This window comes from Phodopus roborovskii, unplaced genomic scaffold (assembly GCF_943737965.1).
Source record: "Phodopus roborovskii unplaced genomic scaffold, PHOROB, whole genome shotgun sequence".
In the NCBI taxonomy this organism is placed as follows: Eukaryota; Metazoa; Chordata; class Mammalia; order Rodentia; family Cricetidae; genus Phodopus; species Phodopus roborovskii.
In genome coordinates, this window is record NW_026126563.1 from 2,717,467 (window position 1) to 2,740,494 (window position 23,028).

Sequence of the window (23,028 nt, forward strand, 5' to 3'; positions counted from 1 at the left end):
AGTGATTCCTCTGAAACTTAAACTCCTAAGGGCTGCAAACTTGTTAAATATCCTTACTTTCACTAAATGGTTTATTATCACAATATTTGTCGCATAATCTAGCTTTTCTCCATAGATTTAAATAGCCGTGCTCATTATTAACACTGGAACTTATTATTCAAAAGAGGAAATACTGCAATACCAACACCAGACTACAATAATTCGCACTAATAATACAAAACCCCAGTTAGATCTTATGTCTCCATGTAACAGATATCATTACAAGATGAAATTTCAGAGAACATGGGTTTTATAATGGTGTTGAGAGAGTTCAATAAAAAACCATCAAAGTCCACATTAAACATTCAACCCTAATAAAATGTAATTCTAAAACATTTGGTTCCGCTCTTACCTTCTGACTCTGGGAAAAATACAAATTACTTGCAAGATTTCTTTTTAATTTTCCCTTTACTAACAATGTTCTAAATTATTATTTCTTAAAATTATTCCACAGTTGGCTGACTATTTACCTGTATTAAGTAATGTATCATGAATTTTTATTTACAATGGCTTGATATTGAAATTAAAATTAAAGAAACTCAAATAAACTCTGATTGGCAGTTGTTTCTCTCTTGATTTCCTTAGAATTGTCCCTCACATGAGAGGCTCTTCTCTGAGGGTACATCTGCAAGATCCTCACAAGTCTGGATTCATGAGAGATTCTTTACTTCATTCAACACATCAATGGGGTGTGATTGCTGCTTGCCTAGGCTGAAAGGATGTAAAACTACATTCAAATTATTCTTCTGCATACATCTGAGGAGTTTCAAGTCAGATGAAACAGAAAAATGCATTGTTAGTAAAGACTGTTGCACCTGCCAATTAAAAGCAGTGTTCTGATTTAATTGAAGGCTCAGACAGAGAGAATGTAAAAGTTTCTACAAGGAAATACATCTCACAAATGAAGTGCTCACAATGTGTCAGTACACTCTGGTCTCTGGACATCTGTGGTTACATTGTGGAAGTTGATGCTTCTGCATTGAGGAGATACTTACTGGCTTAACTCAATGGAGCCACTAGCCAGATCCAAGAGTTTCTCCAACTAAAATATAATAGAAGAGCTCCTTAATAGTAACTTCTGTCAGTAATGCTGAGCATGATGCATCACTCTGCCTATTGGGAACAGAGAGGAAGGAATACTTCAGTTGGAGAGCCCCTACCCTTCCCTGACCATGCTAGCTTTCCCTCTCCATCAAATTTTGTTTTAGGGTCTTTGGTGGATCATAATTTGAACCTGTGAACCAAAACTTCCAAAGACATCTCTCTTCCTCTATCCCCACCTTAATCCTCTTGTAGAAAAGATGCCAACAATATTCTTAAAGGAAAGCCAAACAAGGATGGCACGGAGAATCTCCATGCCATGCACAGCCCGTGTAAGGAGGAAACAAAGGCTAATGCCCTGTTTAACCTGTATTAACATACACTTGAAATGAAGACTGCCTTTTCTTCCTGAAAATATGGTTTTGGTCTTGCTTATCCTGAATATATGTGGAAATGTAGTCTCCTTTCTTGATTTCCATGACCGGGAAAGGCTTTGATAACTTTTCCCAGAAATCCTATGTAGCTTTCTCCTGGTAACCCATTGCTTATATGGCTACCATGACTCTGCAGGTCAGCCTGCATTTTCCACACTGAGCATGCCCGAGTCCTTGGCAATTAGACCGGCTTTCTGAACATTCTACTGTTTGGCTCTTGCTCTTTGCACCACCTTGCTGACACAGAGGTCCTGAAAGTAAATGCAGGTCCCATCCCTTCAGCGTGGCTTTTCCTGCAGTGTTCTTTGGACCATTCTCTTCCTACTTCCCTTTTTTATTATCTCAAACCGAGATTTACCCTAGGAAAGCAAACAATTGCTTGTCTGTGGGTTTTGTGTGGCTTCCTATGCTTTTACCTTCTCCCTTATAATTCTGAACATTAAATAAAAGGATGTCATAGAAACAGGATGATGTGGCTTCATTTGGGGATTGCAGCCCTATAACTGAGAATGAAAATGAATGAGTACATGAAATTCTAATGAGCACCACAGATGGAGCAAGGGTATGAATGTCAGCCCTACCCTCCCAGGATGACACTCAGGTCTTTGCTCCTGAAGTCACAGCCCATGGCCCTCCGATGATTTCAAAGAAATGCATCTGACAGGCTGGGAAACCTCTCCACGGTCCATTTCAGGAACTGTCACTCCTTCAGAATGGATGACATGCTGGCTTCCCTCAATGGAGGGAACGGCCATGTGGAACTATAAGGAACATAATTGCTTTTTTCTTCAAATTTTATTGGTCACGTCCTTTATCACAGCAATAGAAAGCAGACCTGGTAATGATGAGAATGGCAGCACCCCATGAACGTTTCCTGGTTTAGTCCTCCTCCGAACACACAGCCTCTTGTCGGGTGGCTAAAGGTATGACATTTCTGCTTTCAGTCTACCACCCAGTTTGGGTGAACTGGAAACAATTTGTGCATTCGGAGAGGTGTATATGTCTTTCTTCCCATCAATATATTTTCTTGGTGGTCACTGTCAGCCTCACCTAGAGGAAGAAACTAAACCATGAGTAGATAAGCAGGTGCCACTCTGAAAGCCAGATCAGAGCTGGATGAAATCCGGGCTGTGATGTCATCAGTATGCTGGTGTACTGGACATCTGTGTCCCTCCTCCTGCTAGACACCCACCATTCCTTAAGAACATGATAAATGCACAGTATGCTAGACACACCAGATATTGTGGTTCAGAAGGTCTGAGCTGGAGCCCAAGAATCTATGTCTGAGCCCATTATATGGTATCGTTGGTGTTAATGGTTCAACAGTCTTGCTTTGAGAGCATCCAAGCATAACCTGGTAGCTCTCAGGTGCTATCTTCATGTGCTTGGATTTTGCCGTGAGGTGGGGTTGAATGAACCATCGCAGACTAAGCTTTTCAGTGCTAGCGATCACGTCACTCCTTTTGTAATTACAACATCCAAGGAATTAAATAACTCTGTCACTATCCACACGAGGGGGTGTGTGAGAGAGAGAATGTGGAGTGTATTCAGCACAAATGGCCTGGGAAGTGCACAAGACCCGCAGCATCCCACCTCTCATGACTTGCCCTTTCTGCGTAACTGTTTTAGATCTGTGAACTTGGAATTCTGCTCTGGCACCTTGCCAGGCCCCAGACATCATAAAGCTCTTAAAGATCTTGAAAGATATGCTGCCAAATACTTTTTTCTAAGTGACGTACAACTGCTGTAGTTAAGTGAATTGGAAAGGAGAACAAATCTCTTGGGCCTCTTTTTCTAGAATATCATCTGCTGACATGTCTCATGGGTAGGCGTGCCTTACTCCAGGGATGGTCAAAGTTCTCAAGACACGCCCTCTGGAGATGAAGAAGGCCAACCCTTTAAAATAATCACTTTGTGGTATAAAATCTACAGTCTGACCACTGTGAGTTAATTCCTCACACCATACAACTCAACACTTAAAAAGTAACAGGTGGGCAACTGATTTGTACTAATGCCCTTTTTGGGGGTAACGTGTGACCTCTTATCGTTATTGCCAACGATGAGGGTCCAGCCCACAGTCAGCACCAGAGTAAGCAAAGAAAATGCAGGAGTACTGAGATAGCTTAGGAAAAGTTCTTATCCCTCTAACAGTTAGACCTCTCTTATCCGAGGGGAAAATAAAGAAGCACAGATGCTTTCTGATGGCAACTTTCTCTCTACTTGATCTAGGAAATATTCTCTCTGAGAAATCTCTCGGGCTCTCCCCCCAATGCTCTATTCAACAGCTTCTCCGTCACTAGTTATGCATCTTTCTCTGTCTACCTCTCCGATGCTGCCCTTTGCTCTCTGCCTCCCTACATCACTACCCTCCGCTCTTTCACTCTCTTCTTCCTTCTCCTCTTTGTCTCTCTTCTGCTTCACTCTCTGCCCTCCTCCTCTGTTACCTCTGTTGGTTCGATCTTCACAAACTCTGGACAATCATAGGTTGTTTTACAGGGCCCTACCTAAACTCAAAACATAAGTCACATAATAGTTTCTCTCTGACTAGCAATGCCACAATGTCCCATGCAGGTTGCACTAAGTTGATGAGGGTTCACAGCCAGAAAATAACATTGGAAATCAAGACTCAACAATAACTATTAGCTAGTTGGATCTTGAACGGTGCAGATTAAAGTTGCTTCAAACTCTGGATTTGAATCAGTAAAAAAAAATACCTGGGAGATTGACCTACTGTGTTTGTCTCTAGGGATAATCAGCCTGCTTTGAATCTGATGAGGTCTTGCATAAATGTGTAAAAGGATTTCTTTGTAACTGAGAGTTCTCCTATGTCAGTCTGAGTTATGAAAACTATCCTAGTATTAGTTCTGTTCATCAAAATTATATAATTTAAGCAGAATCATTCTCCAGATCATCCACAGCTATGTGGGTGCCCAATAAATGAAATATATGCATGAGATGAATGCATAAGAGTGGTAATACACCCAACACTGTATTAGGGAAGAAATGAAGTTCTTAGGGGAGAAATGAAATGATCCATGAGAAAATATACAGACTGGTTTCCACAGCCAGAGACCTCGGGGCTTTGCCAGGTGAAGCTCCCCATGTTCCTGATGAGTTGGCTTGTTAAACACTAATTGTCACCTGCTGTATACTTCCATAGCAGTACTCTACATGAGGTCATCTTATTTTCTCCATGTAACATGAGGGAGGCAGAGGAGCAATCACATGAGTTTAGATAGAGAGCCCGCCTTCATGAGACAGATTGTGGAGGATTCCTAAGGAATGGGGAAACTCCCCTCTCCCGTTTTTTCCCAACTCTAGTGTTTAATTATTCTGATGTCTTTTTAAAAGTTCCTGTGTTTCCTCTCATAATTTAAACTGGAGCGCTGGGCTTTACAAATATTGACAGTAAGAACTGCAATTATTTCCCTTCACACAGAGGATATAAATTACAAATGTCAGGGTCACTCCATACTCCATCATCGTTACTCTGAATTATGGTGGAAGGACACCTCTTCTGCTCTCAGTAATTTCACATCCACTTTCTAATTTGAACTTGCAATTTCATTTGACTTTCTCTTTACAGTCTTCCTTCTTTATGCGACACTGCTCACTTTTTCACATGTTTCCATGACCACAGTACTTTTCATAAAATATACATAAGAAAACAGGAAGTGTTCTTGTGGCTCTGAGTTGTAGTTAAGGTAATCACCCATGGCAATAACTGATGTGAGCTATGTAAATTTAGGTATGTTAATTACCAACCCTGTTTCAGCTTCTTCATATTGCAGGCAGAACTTGTGACAATAACTGTGTCATGAGCTTTTATGACTATAGAGTTAATAAGGCATACACTTGGACATTAGCAGGAATGTCTCATACATATGAAAAATATTTGAGCTGCTGACACAATCAGGGCTCTCATGAAATGTTTTCCTGAACCTCACTGCTGGTCCCACGTATATGTGCTCCACTTGGCTCATTTTTATTTTTCTAAATATTCTTAGTTTTTCTTTGGAAAGCATTCAGTAAGTCATATTCTTTGACTTCATAATACTGGTGTCAATGTGTAACGGAGTGACAGAAACAGTCCTTCATTAGAGCTGTGTCTTAGCAGAGCGTTCTCTCTGTGCAAAGGAAGGGGTTTCCTCACTCTAGATCACTGCAAATAATGTGTGATCCCATGGAGAGCACTCGATCATGAATTTGGCTGGTTTTCTCTTGGCGTTTTCCCCCCCCACAGGTCCATAATTCTTGATGTATGATATGACCTTCGTTGGAAGTATGGTGGACTCAACATCTTTGAATGGGTAGCATTAATTTCTGTAACATGGTGTTTCTCTCTCAGTTCCCTGAAATCTAATCTCCTTTCTCAATAGTTTCACTTTAAGTTATATTTTGTGCTTTATGGCTAAAGGTAGAAGAAAGAGGTCATGAAGAGAGAGTGACAGATGACCTGGACAGCCACAAAACTCACACATTCCAACTGAATCAGGCATGATAAAAATCAGAACAAGTGGGAGTCCAGTCCTATAGCATAGGACTGACACAGATTCCCTGAATGTGGTGTTAGTTGGGAAGACTGGGCAGTCTATGGGACCTCTGGTAGTGGATCAGTATTTATCCCTAGTTTGTTAATAGAATTTGGAAGCCCATTCCACATAGAGGGATACTCCCTCAGCCTAGACACATGGGGGAGGGTTGGGCCCTTCTCCAAATGATATGACAGACTTTGAAGACTCCCCATGGAAGGCCTCACCCTCCCTGGGAGCAGAAAGGGGATGGGATGGGGGTTGGTGGAGAGAATAGAGGAGGAAGGGAGAGTGAGGGAACTGGGATTGACATGTAAAACATGTGTGTTTCAAATTTAAATAAAAAAAATATCAGAACCTCTCCAGTGTTAACCATCATTCCAAAACAATGTCACTGTCAGCAGAGATTCCAAAGAAGTCCCCCTGTTCACAGTCAGGAATGACAAAAGGTCATATTCATATTCCAAGTTCAGTTCCTTATTAGCATTCCAACCTGGTCACATGAGAACTTATCCATCTGTAAAGAAGACATTGAAACCTTTTTGGGGAAATGGATAGAAGTAGATTTCATAATGCTATTGATAATAGGCTCAGAAAGATAAGTATTTATTGCATATTCTTTTTTATAAGATTCCAGATTTTAATTCATGTAGATGTATGTATATTTACATTCATGTGTGTGTGTGTGTGTGTGTGTGTGTGTGTGTGTGTGTGTGTGTGAAAGATATGGAAGTAGAAAGATAACTATGAGAGGAAAAAAGGAGGTCATAGTTAGACGAGCAAAAGAGAAGAATGCAAGATACTTAGGTGGAGGTAGAAGGGATTATTTGGGAGAAAGTAATCAGCAAGATGACCAAAGAAATTGGAGGGTAAAAAAGGAACATATACTGTTATACAAATGAAAACTGCTACTAAGAATGCCACTGTTTGTATGCTAACTAAAGGAATTAACAACAACAACAACAAAAACAAAACAAAATAACAGAGCGCAAGCCCTATCTCATCGGACAACTCATCTACCTCTTTTCTACCCTGTTAAACTGGAGCTGCTTATCGGGACTTTAAAATTACTCTTAGGTCCAAAATGTACTTCATTTTTTCCTTGACAATAAGAAGTAGCTTACTCAGGTTCTTTGACAATACTTCCAGGGAAGGACTGGAGAGATGGCTGGGATTAAGAGGTCTTACCACTGTTCTAAAGACTGGTGTCACTCTACCATCACATCTGATGTCTCCCCTAGCTCTAGGGGATTCAATACTCACTTGTGGCTCCAGGTGCACTTTCTAAACAACACATACTCGAAATTTTACACAAAGAATCTTAAGAGCATAATTTAAAGATATTTAACTACTACATTCATTGGACACAAAGATTGCTCGCTGAAAATCCCAAATTTACTGCTTTATAGCTAATCAACAGGGTTTATTTGATATTATTGTAAGCATTCCCATGCTGCTTCAAGTAAGTTTTAAAATACATTATGTTGTAAAAAAGCAATTCTATTAGCTTCTCAAAAGCAAAATACTGTGGCTAATTTCCTGTTATAATTGATCATGAATCATATTGAATTGTAGACTTCTACAAGAATATATAGTTAGTATTAAATTTTAATAGAGTTTAATATTCACAGTGTGGCTAAAATTAGTTTTAATCTAAGCAAGTCCACTATAGAATGTGTAAGATAAATGTACAACTGACTCCACAAATAACATGAATACTATCTGATTGTGCTAGCATGGAAATTTAGAGTTGCAGTCTCTTTTTGAATAAAGCAAAAATACTCCCATTTGAAAATATTTTGCTCATGTTCTGAGTCCTCAAAACACAGGAACTCACCATGAAGAAGTACGAGAAACAGTAAATCACTGGTACCTCACCCCCAAGTTAAGTTTAGTACATGCAAATAATATACCTCTTATTTTCTTTGTACACAACAAAATAGTCTGTAATGTACTTGATATGCATAGTTGCAGAGGAAGCATTAGAGTTTTTTTAAGCATCAAGAGAAAGAAGAAGGTAAAACATTTTTGGTTAGTGTCTTAGTTAGGGTTTCAGTGGCTGCCAGTTTGGCTTACACTTGTGTTCACCATTGAGGGAAGTCAGAACAGGAGCTAAAACAAGGCAAGAACCTGGAGGCAGGAACTGAAACAGAGGCCATGGAGGTGTGCTGCTTTCTGGTTTGGTCTCCATGACTTGCTCATTCAGCTTTTCATAGAACGGGGTACGACCAGTCCAGGGGTGGCCCCATCCATCATGGACCCAGCCCTTTCCTATCTGTCCATCTCTCATGAAGAAAATGCCTTATAGGTCTGCTGACAGTCTGATCCCATGAAGGCATTTCTTTTCCAACCCAAGATCCCTCCTTTTTGATGACACCAGCTTCTGTTAAGCTGAAATAAAACTAGCCAGTACAGTAAGTTGTCTGCAATTACACAAAGTATGTTACTACATTAATTACCTTTCTAATGTGAGAGAAAAAAATACCAGAAGTAATGGAAGCAGCTTAAAACACATTTTTGTGTCTCAAGGGGTTTCATCTCATCAGAGTAGACAAGGAATCCCTTGAAGCTACAGGAGCCTGTGCTAGAATTAGGTGGGCCAAGCTCAGAAGTGGGTATAACCCCAAGTGAGCTGTTTCTCCTAGATGGAACACATGTAGTAGAGATTCTATCACCTTCCAAAGTATTACCACCAACTGAGCTTGAGAGAGAAATAACACATTAAATTGTAATGTTTCTCGAATATTTATAGTATTTTTGAATATTTATAACATCACCATTATTTGAATATTTATAATATGTATATCAAAATAATATATTTATAATATCAAAATAGAAACAATAAAAAAGGTAAACATTTGCTGTTTGGGGGCATTACAAGTTTCCTTCATTTTGAAAGGTTATATAACATCTTTTGACTGTTATCAAGGCCAGGCTATGCAAAACAACCATCTCTGACTGGGCAACTCAGTAGCAAGATCAATTTTTCTCTCATGGTTATTCCTCTCAGTGCCAACTGAAATGCTAATGATCTATCATTAGACAAAGAACATTTTATTCATATTTTGAGGAGACATGAATAACGAAAAATGAAGCGCTGTAACCACAAACTAGAGCTCGCTAACATCTGTTAAAACAGGCTTGTCAGCACGGCGGTCTGGGTATGAGACTTAGCACTATGTGCTGGCATGATCAGCATTTTAATCTGTAGTTTCTGTAGTCCGTTTTCCTCATTACTATCGGGAGATAGAACAGTGAACTTTTAAAGTTCATAACAAACCTGCAAAACTTTTCAAGACAATTGTCTCCCCGCGCTGAATGAGCTGCAGATCCAGGAATGCAGAGCCAGCAGCAGAAGGATAGGGAGGGACCATCCAGGCAAAGCACACAGAGAAATACAGCTTGGAAGCAGAGGAGAGCAGAAAGGGGCTGAGGGCTGAGTAAGGTTAAGAGGAAGAAGGATACTGGAAACTTCCCCTTGTCCTTGGGAAATATCAGGTAGTCATAACATGCATTAACTTCATAGCCTACGGGTAAAAGCCTAATTGTCACATATAATTTGGATGCCATAGTAAACTCACTCAGTGTTTTTATTTCAAGTCACTTAAACAAAATTTCTTACTATGAAAATTGTGAGAAATAGTATAGGTATCTGCACTTTAAATTTCCTTTAGATAGCTTATATATTGTCTATTTAAAAAATTGGAAAAATAGCAAGAGAGACTCCCACCTCCCACAGGAAGTACTCATCCCGTTGACCCAAAAGTCAGGTTTGAGTTTCTAAGTAGATGACACCGTATTAAACAGTATGAGAAAGGGTGCTTTCTCTGTTGGTTCGATTTCGTCAACTTGACCCAATCTAGAGGCAGGTGGGAAGAGGTAGCTGCTGTTGAGGAGCCCTCTCCATCAGACTGGCCCGTGGCCATGTCTGTGGGACATCGTCTCCATTGCTAATTGATGTGGAAGGGCCCCACCCACTGTGCGCAATGCCAATCCTGGGCACTTTATCCCGAGTTGTGTAAAATCAAGAAAAGCAAGCTACGGAAAGCAAGCAGGTATGCATCACTCCTGCCTGGTCTAGGTCTCAGTTCTTGCTCTATGTTTTCTAACTCGGCTTCCCTAAAATGAGGGACTGCAATGAATAAGCTGCCATAAACCCTTTCCTCCCCAAGCTGCTTTTGGGTGTGTCTAAGATGTACTCCGTTGCAGTAATACAGGCTGCAGGTAAACTATCCTGGGCGTGTGTGTGCTAGGCCTCATGTCACACAGATTCACTCTTCTCTATATTTCCAGTTGACAAATGGTTTCTCCTGTGGGTTCTGCTTTTTTCTCTTTGTTTACGTGGCTGTTTGTCTCATTCCATTCATTAAACGATTTAATTTTTCTTGTATGACACAACTGAGAAGAATTGAAGCATCCCTAAAAATGTTGTTTTCATTTAGAGGACAATTTTATTTTTCCCCAGCCTAATCCCAGTTTTCCCCTCTCTCTCTCCCTCCTCTCTTCCCGGTCCCTCCCCAACTTTCCCCCACAATACACTCCCTCTCTATCCACTTCGAAAAAATGCAGGCTTCCCACGGACATCAGCCAGCCAATGGTGTATCGAGTTGCAGCAAAACTAGGTACCTCTTCTCCTATTAAGGCTGGAAAAGACAACTCAACAGGAGGAAGAGGTCCCAAGAGCAGGAAACAGTCAAAGACAGCCCCTGCTCTCACTGTTAGGAATCCCCAAAGAAGACCAAGTCTACAGTTGTTGTAATATATGTAGAGAATTTCCTCCCTCCAGCCTCTCCTAGGTATCCTCTTTCTAATTCCTCTGATGCTTCATCACTCACGTTCTAGCATCCTTTTCTTTGATAGTTATTGATATTATTACATTATTACTACACACATATGTATGCACACAAATAGAAGCATTCACACATGTAAATGCAACCTGCGGAATAGTCTAATTTTAATTTATACAAAGCAAGCATCCTACACATGAATTTTAGAGGTCAGAATATTTACGCAAATAATATGCTAAAGACAAAAATCTTAGTTATTTAAAAATATTTTTGTTATAAGCTATGAAAATGGTATCATTTAATATCACACTTAAACTAAAGTGCTCTGCTTGCCAGAAAGATAAAACAAAACAAAACCAAAAATGTGTGATGTGGACGCTATGACTGCCACAGGATAAAGACAGGCTCCAGAGAGAGTGACACAGGGATCCTTCAAGCCATACATAACCACTGTCACCTGTCTGAGCACAGTCTCCTAAAAGCAGGACTGGAAAAAAAGACAGTTATTATAGGGAATGTTAAGCATAACTAATTATGTGAGCCAAAGGAACCTAATCTTGAGAAAAACTTCACAAAGACTCATATGGAATACAGACCAGAGTTTTCATCATTAGAAAGGAGAGGAAAAAAATAAATAAATTTCTGCTCCTCTGTTATGGGCACTGTGGCCCCAGGTGTGAAGGAGGATGGGCAGACACCCAGCATCACAATGTTCTCCTGCCAGGATGAGATGAGAGGCAGATCAGGCCTGGGGATCAGCTGTTGCACCTGATCTCTCTAGGGACTCATGTCCTGCTGGCCAGAAGAAATAGTTTGTAGCCACCAGGCGCAGTAGTCTGCAAAGCATGAAAAGCACTGGGTATCAGCTGGTCTGGGCTTCTGGATTCCACACAAAACTCTGCTTTAATTTTCCAACCAGCTACTGCTAATGGCCTGGGCATGAACTGTGCTTGATTTTTAAATTTAATTTTCCTTTTAACTTTGTGGATTTTGAGGCTATTAGATGCCAACAAATTTGTGCATTTTACAGGTTTCTAACATCGATCTCTTCGTAGAATTCATGTGTTTCTTTAAAAGTAGCTGATAATTTTGACATTATTCCCAGCTCTCCTTGAATTATAATGTTTTCATCATCAAGCTATTTTGCTTTATATTTAAGGGATTATATTATATTATAGGGAGCTTTATATTATAGGGAGCATTCAATAACTTTTAAATTTAATTTGGAGAAATGGGATCCATTATGCCATTTTTTTCCCCATTTTTGTTTTCATTTAAATTTGAAACAAGGTTGTTTTACATGCTAATCCCAGTTCCCTCACCCTCCCATCCTCCCCTATCATCCCCAACAAACTCCAGCTCATCCCCTATCTGCTCCCCAGGGAGGGTGAAGCCTTCCATGGGGAGTTTTCAAAATCTGTCCTATCATTTGGGGCAAGGCCTAGGCTGAGAGAGGATCCCTCTATGTGGGGTGGGCTCCTGAAGTCCATTCGTATACTAGGGATAAATACTGATCCATTATGCCATTTTCATACTTTGTTTAGTTGCTGCTCCCTGCTTACTCTTCCCATCCCCCAACTGCTCTAATGGGTCCCCTTTCTCCTTTCAGAAAACCCCATTAGTTTTGACTACATGTCCGTCTCTCTGTAGTCTTCCTTACCTGTCTGTCCTCCCTCAATACCTACTCTTCTCCTCAAGATCCCCTTTGCAGGTCCATGATCAGTGGCCCCCATAGGGAAACACATATGAAGATTAAAATATTTGATCAACATGTGAGGAAAAATACACAGCAGTTGCTGACCCTTTTAATGTTAGTAAAAACTATTTTACTTATCAAAACATATTCCGGGTTCACCTTCATTCCTAGAAATGCCATGATTTCATCTTTTTGACAGTGGAATGAATTGTTGTCATGCATATGTCCCATACAATACTTTTACTTCCGTGTGTTGACGGAAGCAAAGCTGGCTCCACACTTACATTAAAACCTGATCTGACAAATCAGAATTTTAATTGGAGAGTTTAGTGTATTCATATCTCTGTAATTTTTAAAATGTGTAGCCTTCCTCTTATTTTTGAGATTGTAATACAATTTCATAATTTCTACCTTCCTTCTCCCCCCCACCCCCTCAAGCCCTCTGATACATGCTTCCTTGGTAATAAATTCTTTGTTCTTCAATTGCTATATTTGCATGTATTTTCATAAATGCAACCTTCTCGATCTGTATAAAGTTCCTCGTATGCATGTTCTTAGGGCTGGCCTTTTGGTACGGGAGAACCTGCTGCTGAGTTGTTCCCTGGGGAAAGTATTTTTCTCATTCTTAGCATTCCTAGTTTTCCTGTAGTTCTTTGTGTAGCATGTCTATTATTGTTCTCCATGTCCAGTTCATGGTCTCATTTTAGATACGCATGTTAATGAGACTTGGATGTAGTTTCTGACATTACTAGAAGAAACAGTCTCACAGCAAACTCCCTGCTCCTCGGTTCTTGCTTTCTTTCTACCTCCCTTCTGAAATGTTCCCTGAGCCTTCGGTAAGGGGAATTTATTCATTGGAACTTAGGTTTAAAACTCTGCATTTTGATGGGCTTTTTTTCTGTAGTAGTCTTTATCTGTTGCAAAGTACCTGTCTGTATAAGGACATATATTTAGAATACAGTTAGGGTCATGTTTGTTTATTAGGTTGAGATATGTCCCATGAATACCTAGGCTCTCTGGGAATTTGAACATTTAATTTTGTCAAAGGTCTTTTCTGTATCTAATGTGGTTTCTCTCTTTTAATCTATTTACGTGGTAGAATATAGCTATTGACTTGCATATGTTGAGTTGAATCATCCCTGTATTTGCTGTTAAGCTGATTTAATCATATTGTGTGTGTGTGTGTGTGTGTGTGTGTGTGTGTTCATTCATGTTCCTATGATTTCCATTCTGTTGGGTGATTTTTTTCTGATTTGAGTACCAAGGGAAAAATGAATTGTAAAAAAATAAAATTAGAAATATCCCTCTGTTTTCTATTTTATGATATATTTTGAGGAGTTTTCATGTGAGTTCTTTATTGAAGGTCAGGAAGAATTCTATGCTGAATAAATCTGTCCTTGGAATTTATATTTGTTGGAAAATTTATAATTTCCACTTATATGTCATTGAATATCATGGACCTATTTTAAATATTTATTTTACTTACAATTAGCTTTGTTGGACCATAGAGGTCTAAAAATTCTTCCATTTGTTTTAGATTTTATACTTTGATGGACTGTAGCTTTTTCTAATATGTCCTTATTATTCTATGAACTTTGTAATTGAATGTCTAAATATTTTCCTTTTGATAACCAATTTCATTGATTTGGGTATCTTTTGGCTTATTTTTCTAAAAGATTTTCAAGGAACTACATCTTTAATATATATGGTTTTTATATTTTTTTTGTCCATTTTCTCCTTTTTAAAAATAAATTCTTTTTGAAAACTTCCAACAATATATGTTGATAATCTTCATTCCTTTTCTGCAACTCCTCCCAGAATGACCCCCTCCTTCCCTCATTCCAAATTTGTACTCATTTTATCTTCTACTGAATCCCATCTGTCCAGCCTGTTCAATTTTGAATGTGTGCTTTACCACTGGCACCTACTTAACCTATCAGGAGCCATAATCTTAAAACAACAATAACAAAGCCTGACTCCTCAACTCCCAGAAGCTATCACTTGCTAACAGCTCCTCAGTCAGTGGTAGGACTTCATGCCCACCTCGCATCTCCATGCTGGGATATATATATATATCCCCTGTGGTTGAGCAATTCTGATATTCATTAGATTATGTGAAACAAACGTTAACATTAAAATTCTCCTCTGAAATATACTAGAAGATTTGTTTATTTTTATTTTATGTGTATGGATGTTTGCCTGCATATATGTAAATACACCATTTGTATACCTGGTGATCATGAGAGAGCGTTGGATCCTATGGAACTGGATTTAAAGAGGCTTATGAACCTTTTGTTTGGTTCTGGGAACTGAACCTGGTCCTCTGCAAGAGCAACAAGTACTCTTAGCAGCTGAGCCACCTCTCTAGCCTAACCTCCTGTGAAATTCTTATTGAATACTCCTTATTTAATTACTAATAATGGAGAGATTTTTCTGTTTAAAGAATTTGATAGCTAAAACACAAATAAAATATTCATTATGTAGAATCAGAAAAGTTTTTAAAGTTATAAAACCCTTGATGTTTTGGTGGGGTTTAAAGAAACTGTATTAATTGTTACTTGGTAACTCTATCCTTAAAAGTTGTTTTTAGGATTAAAGTACATCTAAAATTTTAAGTAATTAATTTGTAATATGATGTTTAGTTTCTCAGTCACACAGTGATTAAAGTTCAAATTTGTCAAATGTATTTAAGTAACACCTAAGATGATTCCCCAGCCTTTCAAATCAGAGTCATAGGTTCCTTCAATTAGGGTCAAGTATGGTGATGAACTTGAACATAAACTCTCAATGTGAGTTAAGAGATGGAATGGGCAGAATACAGGCTTTGGCATTGCACATACCTTTAAGGATATTTTGGAATTGAGTTATAAATTTGTTAATATACTCATTTTTATTTAAAATATTTTTTTCAGTAGAGTAACTGTTTTTAGAATGAAAAAAAAAAAAGAACAGGTTGATAGAGGGAAGAATTTCTTTACATTTACTTTAAAGAGAACTCTAACCTGGTCTCTTTGTCAACTTTTATCCATCGTCTCATGTACCTTGATTCCCAAAACTGTATTAGTAAGCTAGTAGGAGTGTGGTAACACACGTCTTTAGAACAAGCACTGGAGGCATAAGCAGATAGATATACGAGAGTTCGATCAAGGCCAGCATGGTCTACACAGTGAGTTTCAGGAAAGCCAAGGCTATGTAGAGAAACCATGCCTATATAAAAATAATATGTGTTTTTTGTTTGTTTTCCATATAAGAGCAAATATATTTACTGTTCACAGACTTTCAGCACTATACAGGTGGTACTGTATATAAAAACCAGAATAGATTCCCTGTATCTATAAGGTATCCAAAGACTTATGCATAATATTAGAAGTTTTAGTTTTAGTAAACATTCAGTTTCAAAAGTCAGTTATTGTAGAACTCCAGATTTTTTCCTAAGATTTTACAATCCCTTATGCTGAGAGCTTCTCGAGGCCACCACACCTTCACCCCTGATGCCTCCTTAGGAAGACTCAAAGTTCTCAGTCAGTCATCACAGCGAAACTATCACGTTAACTCTTTGGTCAACACCAAACTTGAAGTAGTTGATCTGCATAAGCTTTAAGTTGAAAACAGACACTATGCTTTTGTGCATCAGTATAATTTAAGCAATCTGTGAAAAAATGGGGTGTGTCCAATCTGAGATAGACTGTCCCTTGATGCTCTAGCTGTACCTGGTCTTTCTCATGCTCACCTTTCTACAGACTGGTTTGAATACTTAGATATTAAATCCCTTAAGCCAAGGGCATACGTCAAACTTCCATGTGTGTTCAGTGGAATAAGGGTAAGCAGAATTTAAGTTGTGTTATATCTTCTTTCATATTTTATTAACCTGTTGCAATATAGAAATTAATACTGACCTCTGGGAAAAATAGAAGTATAATTCTTGTTTGTCAAAGTACTTCATTCATTTTTACAAATAAAATTTTGTAAAGTCAATATATGATTTACTCTAAATGAATTTTAGAGAAAAATCCATAACAGAAGGTAAGAATAGAAGAGGAAAGGTCAGAAGAAGCGAAGGAAGAAAATTGAATAAAGGGAAATAGGTAGAGAGGAGTAGATGGATGGTGGTAGAGGAGGGAGGAAAAATTGGGAGGGAGGTTGGGTGGAGTAGAGGAAAGAAGGACAAAAGAAAGGGAACGAGATAGGTAACATTTGTTGATGATGTCTGCAGTTCTTACCTTCTTTTCTATGCCTGTCTAGAAGCTTCTGTATGATAAACTAGAGGCCTAAATTTCTCAAATTAGTAGGTCTTCTATTTTTGTTTGTTGTTTGTATTTTCACCATAAATACTGGGAAGTACATTCTGTTTTCTGTTTCCATATGAATATGTAAGCATTGGCCAACAACTGAACAAAATTTTCACTCAATTATGATTAACTAGTAAGATGTATATCATATGATAAAGCATCACATGTTCATCATATGATAAAGTTGATGTAGAGGGCTTAATGGCTTAATGGTGTACCCACCATTTGGACAAGGCCACGGGTTCATTCTCTAGAACCTCAACACAATCAGGGAAAAAATGGAATAAAAGAGAAAGAAAGGACAAAATCTAAGCTGCTTCCTTGCTTGCCACTGTCCTACCTTTGTGTTTACTTTTATTATTTTATGAGAGAAGTTTTGTATTTAAGAGGGGTTTCAAAAAAGTGCAATGAACCATGACAAAACTGCTTCTAATGCTATTATCATTTTACATGATTAGGAATACACTCACTATAGTTACCAAACCAGGACCAAAGCATTGCCATCACCTACCTTATGGGTTTCATTTATGTTTCTGTGGTTTTCATGTTTTCCATATAGAAGGTAACGGATAGAGCCATATTCTCCTGCCTGTGAGGCACAGAATTTTCTTGGTCTTGGCTGTTTTCAAAAATGCATCTACTATTTCATGTCACTTAAAGTTTTTCTGGTGGTTAAACAAGGAGTTGTGGGTTTTAGATAGGAATTATAGTTAATAGAAACCGTCTCTTCAAATCAACTTCCAGCTACCTGGCATTAGTCCATCATTTTGGCTGTTGACTATGACTTGATCTTCTACCTGAGAAAGTGCTGGACAAGTTTACCCACATCTAATTATACTTCCCCTTTATCTCATTTTATATTCATGGAAACCTATACATACAATGGACGCATAAGTAATGTGTGCTTTCTCAAAAACAAGGTAGCTACATAGCTTGTTCAGAATTATCTCGAATGGGAAATTTGTTTCATCTCTTCAATTTACTTACTTAAAAACTTGTTTATCAATATTGAATTCTGTATTTAAATTGGGGGCGGTTTCTCAAAAAAAAATTTTATCAAAAAAAACTGTGATGATATTTTCTCAAATCTACAATGTTAATGAACTAAATTTGTTAACTGTGATTTTATTGCATAAGTGAGGACTGGTAAAACCTCTTCATAAAGAGCGTATAGCTCATCTGGTTAAAATAAAGCTGTTGGCCAATAGGAAAGGAAGGTAGGGGGCTAGGAGACGGGAAAGGGAAAAAAGGAGATGCAGAATCGGGGCTTGCAGCTGCTCTCTGGAATTGAGATGCCTCCAAAGAAATTAACCAGGCCAACAGATTATATCGAAACAGGCCTGATGTGGGGGGGGCGGGGGCGGAGGGGGGGATGCAACCTCCTTACACCACTGCATTCTGTTTGTGTTCCTAATTAAATACAAGTCAGATTCAATCCTCAGTATGACTTGTCACGTCCCTAGATCCTAGAGGGACTGAAATCTTCATGGAACTTCCTTTGTGATGATGTGGTGTTGGAAGAGAAGGTCTTTGCACAGATTCTTCTCTTACTTTGAACTGGGCTCCATTAGGTTTTCTGCGTGGTGTGTGTGACACCGTAAAATCTGAGGAAAGAAAGCTGTAATGATCTTCTTTTCCCTGGTCCCTTCCATTCACATGTTCAAGATCCATCCCACCAATGTTTTCTCTGAAGTTGATGGCAACTTAGTTTCAAAAAGCCTGGTATTTGTCCTTCCTTCTACTTTCTCCCTCATGGGAGTCATGCTGTGAGCAGAGCTGTTAGGCATGCCTGTCGCAGCCTGAGATTATCAATATGGATTTACTATGACAGAGAAGTGGCCTTCCTCACTATGTGACCTTCTGTGATAGAAACTTGGTTCTGCCAAGCTGTGGAAGTATCCCCTGGGCACAGGGTCATTAATCACCACTGGTTCTCCTGGAGATTATTATTTTTTTTCAAGCACTAAAATTTAAGACTGTTGTTTGCTTTAAGCTACCTTACAGGTTACCAAAATAGTTATCTTGTACAAGTTTAAGTATCCTTCATCAGAATGATTGCAAATCTACTCACTTGCCATAGCTGAGCAGATGGCTACTATTATAAAATTTAGCCACAGATAATCTAAATATCATATTGTGGATATCCTGGCAAGGTACATTCACACCAAAGACCATAAAAGGAGCCCAATGGATATTCATGGTTTACTTGGCACACAGAAAATGTTTTAGACAGTGATCTGGGGCATGGAAGTCATTACTTTATCTTCTAATAGCTACTACCAAGAATGAATTGCACTTAGCTGACATCTTAATTTTGAGGCTGAATATCTGTTCTGGCCAATTTTTAGAGTGACTGAGATAGGGTCACTTGTGGTTGGAGCTCAGAGGTGAAGATTCTTAGGCTCTAATTCATGTTTGCCTACTTGCTCTGGATGGAATATCTGTTTTCCCCCAAATCTGTATCAAAGCCTAATGTGATGATTTCAGCTGAGGCATGTGGATTTTGTGCGCACCTGAGGTCTTAGACACCATCTGTAGGAGTTGTGATCTTGTAAGAGAATACTGAGACACCTTACTTCTTTTATTCCCTATGAGGACATAGCACAAACCATTACTGTCTTTGAGTAAATAAGCAAACTCCTTCAACAAATGGAATGTGCCGGGCTTTTGATCTAGGACTCGTCAGACATGAATAAGTAAATTTCTGCCGTTTTTACATCACCCATCCTAGGGCACTTTGTGGTATCTCCCTGGATGGCCTAAGACATTGATTGCTACTCCTAGACTTGACTCAACATCTCCAGTTCTACCCACAATAGTTTGTGATAATGATGCTAACTCAAGAAAGCCCCATACTCTAAGTAAAATCTCAGACCCCTCGGGTTCTGAGGTGAGTGTATGTCATCTCCAGGACAGCATTACTTAACATTCCCACACAAGCTCCTGGCATGGCTGCCTGACCTCGAGATCACTAGGAGCTGAAATGTCCTCACCACGGGGACTAAACCATCAGTGTAAGCAGATCTGTCCATCATAATTGAATAGCTAGTGCTTATCCATCAGCATCGCTTAAAGGGATGGCAGATTCATTCGCGATTCATTATTCAGGGGATGCCATAAATTTGGAATCAGGCTTCAGAAGATCTAATGAGGAAGGAAAGTTACACAAGGGCATGGTAACCTCCAGGCTACTTTGTTTCTGTAGCATCAGTATTCATCACTCTGGTTACACATGTGACCTTGAAACTGTTTACAACCACCTGAGAGACCAAAGGCCCTTGGCAAGCCTAGTTCAGGGATGTATTAGTTAAAGGGTAAACATTGCATTTGGAAATACCTTAAAAGATAGTGTGGGAGTCCTTACAGCAGGCAAAACTTTATATATTGTCATCAACCCCTTATTTTTAAAGAAATGGATTGAGTGACATTTCGTTTCCATTTCTTTCATTTCTTTTTTTTTTTTTTCTTTTCTTCTTTTCTTTTCTGTTTTTTTTTTTTTTTTTTTTGAGAATTTCACACATGAGTACTGTGTTTAGATCATTCAGAACCCCTTCCACCAACTACTTCCCTGTGCCTCTGCTACTATCTCTCAAATTTGTGACCTCTTCCTTAATTATTGTTGGTGTGTGTGTGTGTGTGTGTGTGTATGTATGCTTAGTCCATTTAGTGTTCATACATGTGTGTGTGTTTAGGGCTGACTACTTGTATTCAATAACTTATCAGAGGATTTCTCCCTGGGAAGGATGGATTTTTGCCTCTCTCAGCAGCCATTAATTGCCTACAGCCATTTGTCTAGGGGTGGGGCCTTGTATGATTTCCCAAGACATGTTGTCATGTCAAGCTGTATTATTGTGCAGATCTTGTTTATGCAACCATACTGTAGAGATATTGTAGGTGCTGATTTTCGGTGACACACAGGAACACTACCTCACTGTAGACATTTTTGTCCTTTGGACCTCATACTCTTTCTCGCACCTCTTCCAGAAAATACAGTCACTTTTTGTTGTTGTTGTTGTCATTTTTCAGGACAGGGTTTCTCTGTGTAGCTTTGGAGCCTGTCCTGGAACTTGTTCCATAGAGCAGGATGTCTTTTCCTCCTGGGTGCTGGGATTAAAGGTGTGCACCATGACCACCAGACAAATACATTCACTTTTAAACAGTAAAGAAGGGTTGTACTGGGCCACTAGGAAGCTGGAATCACCAACATTGAAAGACTAGTGATACCCCAGACTTACCTCAAATTCATGATTATCCCTCTCCTACTTCCCTCAGCAAATCCTGTAAGGATGCACCATCACAACTAGCAAATCACTCAGATATTGCCAAGGCTATTGGTTACTCTGCACAAACTGATGGTAAAACTCTACTACCGAAGACAACACATATACAGCTCATTGAACACACAGACATCAAGATGGTACCTAGGTAGAGCCTCCATCCCTAATGACCAGAGTTTATGGTAGTGTAAGGTACCCTGCATGCTACCAAAGGAGAAAAGTAAACACCAAACCAGCTACAAAACTTTCAATCTACAAAGGTGGACTCCCTGGAGAATGCACTGGTACAATAGTGACACAAATCTCGTGGGAGTAACCAAACAATGTCTGATTTGATGTAAGGCCCACTCCATGAAATGCAATCCATACCTAACACTAATATGGTGGTTAAGAACCTGAGACGAGATAGGCCGGGAACATTGGAGAAAATAAAATACTATTGTACTTCTAAAGGAACACAGGAAATAACTCCTAATGACATTATGCTCTATCTTCAGAGAAGCTATCTCCTGAAGCAGATGGAAACAAATACAGTGACCCTGAGTGTGTGTGTGTGTGTGTGTGTGTGTGTGTGTGTGTTTGTGTGTGTAGACCTTAGAATCAGGCCTAAATAGAATGAATGTCTCTGTCAAATCTCTCCATTCAGTGTTACGTGAACCTTACAGAAGAAGAGTCAGAAAGAGGGTAACAGCCAGAGGGGATGTAGACCACCAAGTAAACAAGGCCTTTCAATCACAGTAGAGGTCAGTCAATTATTATTTATCTACCTATATTCACAATCTGTCACCAAATGGAATGTTCATGCTGACAGAAATGGAAGCCACATGTGACCCAACAATATGTTCATCTACTTATCAGGCATGCCACAGCCATCACTGTTCCTAAAAGTCTGGACAGTGCAGACTGGACTGAATAGTATCCCCAGAAAGCTGCAACAGTATTAGAAGATATCTGGTTGCCATGTGATGGGGCTGTGTTAGACTCCTTCCTCTTGGCAGGCAGGGTGATTTTCAAAACATAAAAATTGACGTATTCTCTTTTCTACCTAAAATGGTTCGCAATGCTTTACAGCTATTCTGTGATCTCAGTCAGAGTAACTTTAGACAAAGGACCCTGCTTGAGAAGGAAGGCAGAAAGCTCAAAGACATGTCTTATTGGCAGCACAGGCTAATCCAATGGCCACTGGAAGGCAGTACAAGTGCCCATTTAGGTAATTTATCTTTCTTGTCTCTGCTTTAGAAGCTGTCTGAGAAGGAATCCTAACTCCCATGGAAGACACATAGATACTAGAAGCTAAAGTAAATGGTCCATGAGATCCAAAGTCATAGAGAACATCTGGTTGTATTAATCTCTTTATAAGTGTAGGCTAATAGACAGAGGTAAAGAGCAGTGAGCTACTCTACCAGAGTATTGACTACATATCATGAGGAGAGATATGTTTCCTCATGGTGTGACCATGGAGTTTGCAAATCCATCAGGGTTCTTATAAGTATATTACTTTTTTTATGATACTGTTACAAAATGCCTATAAAAACTACTTAAATAACTCAGTTTACTTTTGTTTATAACTTGAGAGAATGATCTATCATGTTAAAAAAAATACTGATGTTGTAGCCATTTAAATGCATTAGTAATAACCTCAGTGTACCCCAGCTGTATCACTGTTACATTACAGAGAGAAATCCAAGAACTTCTCCTGGGAGTAGTTTTACCAAAAGTACAGAATTTGAATTCTCTACTTCTCTCCTCCTGTCTCCTGTCTCTTTGTAGTTTGTGGGTTTTGTTCTGCCTGGAATCTGTATGAGTCTACATCTGTATCACTATGCCTGAATGTTGTTGTGCCTATCCCTAACAAAGGGCTACTGATCTGTAGTTAATAGAAAGAGTGTATCCCATGATTAACTAATGAGGAAAACTTTTCAGAACTCTTTAA